Source organism: Triplophysa rosa, linkage group LG4, assembly GCF_024868665.1.
Source record: "Triplophysa rosa linkage group LG4, Trosa_1v2, whole genome shotgun sequence".
NCBI lineage: Eukaryota > Metazoa > Chordata > Actinopteri > Cypriniformes > Nemacheilidae > Triplophysa > Triplophysa rosa.
Genome location: NC_079893.1, coordinates 25272813 through 25280524, shown reverse-complemented (window position 1 = coordinate 25280524; position 7712 = coordinate 25272813).

The following is a 7712-nucleotide window of genomic DNA, read 5'->3' as shown; positions in this document are numbered from 1 at the left end:
GTACTGATTAGGCACCCTATGATCCATCAGACTACAAGTGTGAATCACAGATCGTCTTTGTGTCAGTAGCAAGTGAAGATAGATTAAGTTGTCATGGTTTCTCTCTATCTCAAAACACTAAAACCGTGTCTACACCGGACGCATCGCGCCGCGACAAATGACAATAGAACGCATTAGAACCCATTATAACTTTACATTTTCTCCACACTGGATGCGGTGTGAGCACACCACGTTTCTACAGAAGCTGCAGCTGAATAACGACAAGAGATATTTCTCAGGCACAGTCATTTCTTTGAACAATCAGTTTTTTTACAGTAGCCCTAAATGGACCAACTGCTCTACAGAGTGCGTTTCGTAAATACGTTATCCCCTTCGGCAAATAAGTAAAAACGTGACATCATAGTTGTGTCAGCCACCGTACAGTAGTGCTTTGAAATGGATGGCTGGAGTGAGCCGCTGGTTGGGTGCAATTCACAACCTCACCACTAGATGCCGCTAAATTTCAATTTAATTTGGTATCAAGAACTCCCATATATTCGTACGTTAAAATGATATATTTACAAAATATATTTCTTATTTTGTGTGAACTATCCTTTTAACTCAAGGCATTGTTTTGTTAACTTGACTTCTTTAGCAAAGATCATTATTTGTATCAAACAAATCTGATGTATTGCACAGTACAGTAGAAGCTGAAATCCCCACATTCTAAAATCTGTAATATAGACGGTTTCAAAGCGACAACATAATATATATATATAATATATATATATATACTATAAATATAAATTATATATATAATATAATAGCATATAATAATATATTTATACCACGGGGCTGTTGAATGCTTCATTCTGATTGGCTGACGAACGTTCGACGGGTGTGCATTATTTTTCAGTTAAACGCACACCTATGAAGGTGTTCCAGGTCTGCTGACCGCATTACAGTTCCATATCACTTCGCCAAGTTTAGCCTACTGTCCCCAGTGAATATGTATCTAACAACAGACAAAGTGACGGCAAATTCCATTGTCTGAGAAGAAAAACTATTAATATTTATGGACAGCATGAACATTTGAACAACAATGGCGAGAGCACTGTACAGGACTGTTCAACGATAAAACAAAAGCATATATCAAAGGTAACGGCAAACTACATGACACAATCAGCGGGTTAAAGATAAAACACGAAGCACAAAAATAACAACAACAACAACATGTTAAATTCGTCTGTGGAATGGGTAAACGGGACTTAAAACACACAGCAGGAAGCTTTCATGCCACTGCGAGAACCGCTTCTTATACGACAGGGGTGTTAAATACGACGAAAACAAATCAAATATAGATACTTGTCTTTTCACTCTCAGTGAAGCAAACGCGTGTGCACGTGCACTGTCTGTCTTCCTCTCGCTCTCGGAAAACTGCATATGCAGCTCAAGCAACGCCTTCAGATGAGATGCGTAAGAAATTAGTCCTACCAGAAAGAGCATTCCGGGACAAATACCATACAAATGTCTTGAGATAAAACATCGTAACAACGTCTTGTGGTATCGGAACAACGTCTTGTGGTGTTGTGACCGTGGTATAAGGAATAATTGACTCCGGTCCGTTCAATTATCGAAAGTTAATGCACACCCGAGGTGTAACGGCCACTCCGCTTCGCGTCGTGACCGCATTACCACCTGGGGGTGTGCATTAACTTTCGATAATTGAACGGCCCGTCGTCAATTATTCCTTACATATATAATTCAATTATTTGTCAAGTATGGTGACCCATACCCGAAATGTGACTCTGCATTTAACCCATCCAGAGAGTAGTGAACACACGCACAGCAAGTGGTGAACACACGTACACCCGGAGCAGTGGGCAGCTATCACTGCAGCGCCCGGGGAGCAAGTAGGGTGCAGTAATAAGTAGTAAGTAGTAAGTAATAAGGGTGCAGTAGTAAGGTGCCTTGCTCAAGGGCACCTCAGTCGTTACCCGCCGGCCCTGGGGATCGAACCGGCAACCTTCTGGTCACGAGTCCGACTCTCTAACCATTACTTTGCTAAACTTGTCTCTCCAATATTTTGAATTTAGACTGCAATACCAAGCTCAACTACCATACGGTTTCTTTAAATGCGACCAAACTACAGGATCCATTCAACAAATTGTTTATTTAATAAAATGGACACACAACAAAATTCAACAAATCGTTTATTCAATACGATTACTATACAATAAAATGATAATATAAATTAATGAAATATAAATAGTTATATTAGACACTAGCCCAACACAGACCGGAAGTTAGCTGCAGTCCCGGCACGCGTGTCCGATGAAACGGTCTATACAAGCAAAAATAAGTAGTGAGTTATGAATTCATATAATGAATTTATTTTAGAACTAAATTCTAAAATAAAATTTCTGACTAAAAGTCACTTACAAACAGAATTTAGCAGAACCTGTGTATGTTCACAACTGCAGAATTGGACAGAGCTTGAGAATCACAGCGTGTACATCTGCAGTTCTCTTGCCTCTGTGATCTGGCGATCCTGGCTGACTGGAGAATAACAGCATGTATCTGTGAAACTCACAGCTGCCGGTCCATCTGCTGTATGACAGACAGGTCGGTTAGGAAAAAAAGAATGGCCATGTGCGGCCATTAGTTCTGGGCAGTGCTCGAATTGAATTAAGTCTTATGGGGGGTCTCGCAATATGCAATTTACATAAATGAGCTTACATAAAAGAACAGGCTTCTTTTACTGTATTTTGGATCAAATCAATGCAGACTTGGTGAACAGAAATGACTTTTGAACAGTAGTGTACGTCCAACAGAATAATTCTAGCATTATTTACCAATGTAGTATTTTCCCTAAAAACAACTGGATGATTGACACTTTGTGATTATAATGTTTGTTCCAAAAGACTTGTTTAAATGCAAGAAACTAGTTTATTAGATATTAAAAATATATATTGTGACAAGAACATCTGTGTTAGTGTTGTGGGGATTTTTCAACGATTTCAGTGGTTTACATAGTTACGTACAGAAGGTGGCGGCAAGGGACTGTTATGAGTTAGTCTGTCAGTCAGCAGACTATTCAACCATTTCAGCCCAAAAGTGTGATTTATTCAGTATGGCTATTAATATAACTATGGCTATCAATATGTCAATCATAGCTATTTCAAGAGTGAATCCCGCATTTATATGCCGATGTAATTCCCGAAACTTTGCAGCGTGTATGTGGTTTTAGCAGCATGAAAAACAAGTTTTATACAATTCTGAATGGATTATATATAACGTTAGACCTACCACAGAAACCGCACAAGGGGCACTCCCTTTATAATTACTAAAAAGCTGTCACTCATTTTCATCGAGACCTCTAGCACCCCAGAAGGCCTAATAATAATTTAAGCAAGAAATACAAAAGCCCCGACATGGAGTTGATAAATATAGTGGAAAGATATATAGAGAGAGAAAATTACCCCTCAAAAAAGTAGAAGCTTCCTCTTACCGACTGCGAGTGGAGGTTTATTATTCTCCATTTTTTAGCTGAAGTTAGCTGCACCGGAGCGACGCCAAACAAGCAGTCATGTCAACGATGTCCTGCGCTTAGCGGTCTTTAGACGTGAGCCATTTAAAATATAAAGAAACATGACAACTAGCCCATAAACAAACTTAATATAAATTATTGTAAATAATTAATTCACGAAATTTACCATATCCATTGCATGAATTTAATCACATTTGTCATTATCATTTTTACTCAAATAAAACTATCTGAGGGCCCCCTAAGTCTATTTTTTACTTCCTATGGGGGGTCCCGGATCCCCCCAGTCCCCCTTCAATTCGAGCACTGGTTTTGGGTGATGTGGTCGCTTTCCTCTGATCTGAGACCAGCCCCACTACACCCAGACACTGACATAGCAGGAGGTCCAACTGACAAGTCTTCAACAATAGAATGACATTTAACACTGGTGCATTTGTCTTTTTTTTGTACATAAAAGCTATATATTTTACAGCTAGCGCAATTTAAAAAAGTCTCAATTCTGCATTAAAGCTTTTGAAAAAGTAAGACTGTGAAACCCCAGGGATTTGTTCACTGCATTTCAGTCTTTGGTACTAGGCTTATACATACATCTATTGTTAAACAAACGAGTGAAATCCCCCAGAGCAAATATTCTTTAAACAAGAGTCCACTAAATCCCCCACTGTGGTTCAGAGTGCAGGTATGTTTTCTTTGGGGCTTAACCGATCACTAACCTCGGTCTGGTTACTGTGAGCGTGTATTTGTGTATAATATGATCCGTGTCTCTCGGTCAGGGTCTGACCTGTCTGGCTGTGAAGGTATGCTGACTAACCCAGCTGATAGACTGTTTACAGTATCACTTTACAGCATGCTACAGAGGCAGGGGGTAGGAACACCTCGACCTTTAGCTCCTAATACTATTCCACGTTTGATTATAAACAAATACAGCTAGAAAATAGAAAGGTATTAAGTGATTTACTAGGCCTGTTTGTTTCAAACCAAGTACCTTATTACTTCACAGCTACAGCAATGCAAATAGCATATTTAAATTCAGCAATAAATCTGGGGTTAAGGGGATACAGTACCATAAACTTTGTGTCTACAGCTCAAAAAAAAATTGGATTGGTGCATGTGCATGCTTAAACAAAGTGGACCGTTTCAATTTCTCTCAGTCATTTTTAGATGAGTTGCCCATCTTTGTACTGTACAGTATGTCTCTTGCAGAGCATAGGGGCTTAAGGTAGCTAGTGGAAAAGTGGTGACGTGCATTGCTGTAAAGGCGAAGTGTTCAGATGCCTGTCCAAGACGAAACCTGGAACAAGACTCATCACTACTAGCATAACAGCACTTTGCTGATTTGTGCTATCATATTGATGTTGTCAATTGCTTTATACTGTAGATCCCCTGTATCTTTTAAAGTACTGTGTCTGTGTCATCATAACTATAAAAATCTATAATATTTTGCATTATAGATAGCGAGGTGGGTTTAAGAAAACAATCAACTCAAAAAGGCCTTTTCAAAGTCCCAGTGGGCCATTCCAGTTTTAAATGAAATATTGCATAATAATAAATAAATAAATAAGAAAAATCTGTTATGATTCATTCACCCTCAACGCTGTTTAAAATGTGAATATGACTCTTTATTTGGTGCAACACAAAAGAAGATATTTTGAGTAGCAATGCACCGAATGTTCGGCAACCAGAATTATTCGGCCGAAAATAACGTGAAAAAAATTACGTGTGATATGTTCAAGCAGCAACCAGAGGAGAGAGAGAGAGAGAGAGACTTTTTAAAAAATCTCTTTATTTACAATCACATTTCGATAAACATTAATTAAATATTAAAAGAAAGAAAGAAAAAAAGCATAAATAGTTGGCCACGCATCAGGAAGTGCAGGTTTACAAACATTCAACTCTCAGACAAAAATTTGCAAACAACAGTCATAGTCAATTTCACAAATACATTGGTTTATACGCCATTTGAATCTAAAACTATCCAAGTCATCAACGGACTTGTAAAAAGCATACTCTATGTTAATACGGGATTTTATCAATTAAAAACCAAAACAACATCTGTTAATCCTGCAGCCAAGTAGTTTCCTTTTACGTGACAACCAAATAGCTAATTTTGCTTGCCCAAATATAAAATTTAGTAAAACATGAGCTTGCATCCTGGTCCTGCTGTATTTAGGTCTATAAATGAAAAAGATAGGTGTAAAAACCTCCCCCAGCATTTGACAGTAACCTTCCATTTGATGCAAAAAACGCTGCAGTCTAAAACAATTAAGAAAAAGGTGAAACACTGTCTCTTGCGACCCACAAAAAGGGCACCCCTCCCCTACCTGTGGATCAAGGTATGCTCTGTGTCTGTTTGTAGCTATTATACCATGCACTATCCTCCACTGAAGGTCTCCAGACCTTTTCTCAATGGGATGTTTGTACAGGGTCCTCCAGCAACCTTTAGGGGAAGCGCCTGAGCCAAAAATGTCCTGCCGCTTGGACTCCCTCAAGTTTTCAAGCATTTGAAAATGAGTCACCAGAACATAGAGAGCCTTTCTTTCCCATATCACCAACAAAACCTAGCTGAGGTGTTGTGAAAGAGAGCAGTCCACCCTCCATTTCCTGCCATTCTCCCGTATCAGCTGAAAGAGTCAGTTCTGGAAAAGCAGTGGTATCCACCTCCGATTCCTCTAAAGACAGTCTATAGTCCAGTGAAATCCCGTATTTGAATTGTCAGTCTCTCTGCCACTCGAACTGACCTCATGCCCAATTTTAAGGCAAAGGCCTCAGCGGATATCCATCCACTCTCAGAGATTAAATGTCCAACTTTAGTGATCTTTACAGACCACAAGGCTTCTCTGAGGGAATCTGATTTAAAAATATCCAAGTCCAACGAGGGGTTAAAATACAATGGTTATCTTATCTTCCCTCAGCCGAAATCTCTGTACACCATTGGCTTCTCTAGAGAACTTAAAAAGTGACCATGTTCTTAGCACTGACCTGTAAAAGAATGTTAAACCGGTCAGGTTCAGCTTATTAATGTTCAAGAGAAACAGGTGACGGTACAGCCCCATGTTGCCTGCTCTCCTTAGAAGGGCACAGGCTACTCCAGACCAGCTTATATCCTCCCCATAGAGTAGTCTCTGAGCTATCTGAAGACTAAAAGCTCTTACTCTGGATCTGATGTCGACGAGTCCTCCTTCCTGAATGGGTCAGAGAAACACACAGCTAGGGACTTGCCGCGCCGGAGTAAATTTCTGAACGAAAGTGTCTTTACCGGTCGTTAACTTGTGTACTTCAGACTGGAGCGGGTGGCCTGACAGTAGCCCCGCTGCTCGCGACATCCTTTGACATCATACAGTGGTCGCGTGCACACAGTTCCCTGTACTAAACAACTTGTCAAAGTATGTTCTGTGCATCCCGGCCACGAGTGCACCTTCTAAGACAACAGTCAGCTTTTGTGGGAGGAGTTTGGAGGAGAGACGAGAACTGAAATAGTTGTCAATCAGAATTGCTTGCATGGATGTTTTTTTCTTAAATCATTTTGCAGCGTAGCCTATACTAATCCAACAGTTTCGTTTATTCATATTTTTAGTTTATAATGTTGAATGACACTTTTTAATGAAGTGTTTTGTTGTAGGGGTACAGAGTACAGTACATTCTTTCAGCAATCCGTTATAGGGCTATTCAAGAAGAGAGAGGGTTCAATTTTTTGTTTTAATTTAGCCTACTTGTTTTGCTCAATTTTATTTTAAGTTATATTGTATTATATTGAAAAGCAAGACAAAATATAAAAAGCACATTTTGACCATTCAGTTTATGCAATAGTTAAAACATTGGCTAAATAAATAGAAGAAATGCGAAAAGCCATGTTCGGTGTTCGGCCTTCAGGGCAAGTGTTTCATTTTTATTCGGCTTCGACCAAGAATTTTCATTCCGGTGCATCCCTAATTTTGAGAGATATCTCACTGGTTTTGTGTGCACAGTAGAAGTCAATGGGAGTTAATGTTGGTTGGCTACCAACATTCTTCAAAATATCTTCTTTTGTGTTCTGCAGAAGAAAGAAAGTAAAATAATGAGACAAAAAAATGACATTTTTGGGTGAACTATCCCTTTAGCTCACTCTAACTCACAACTACTGCACTGTGTTTAATGCCTTTTAAAACCTTGAACCAGATTCCTGATGTGCAGTGGGGCTTTGAACTCA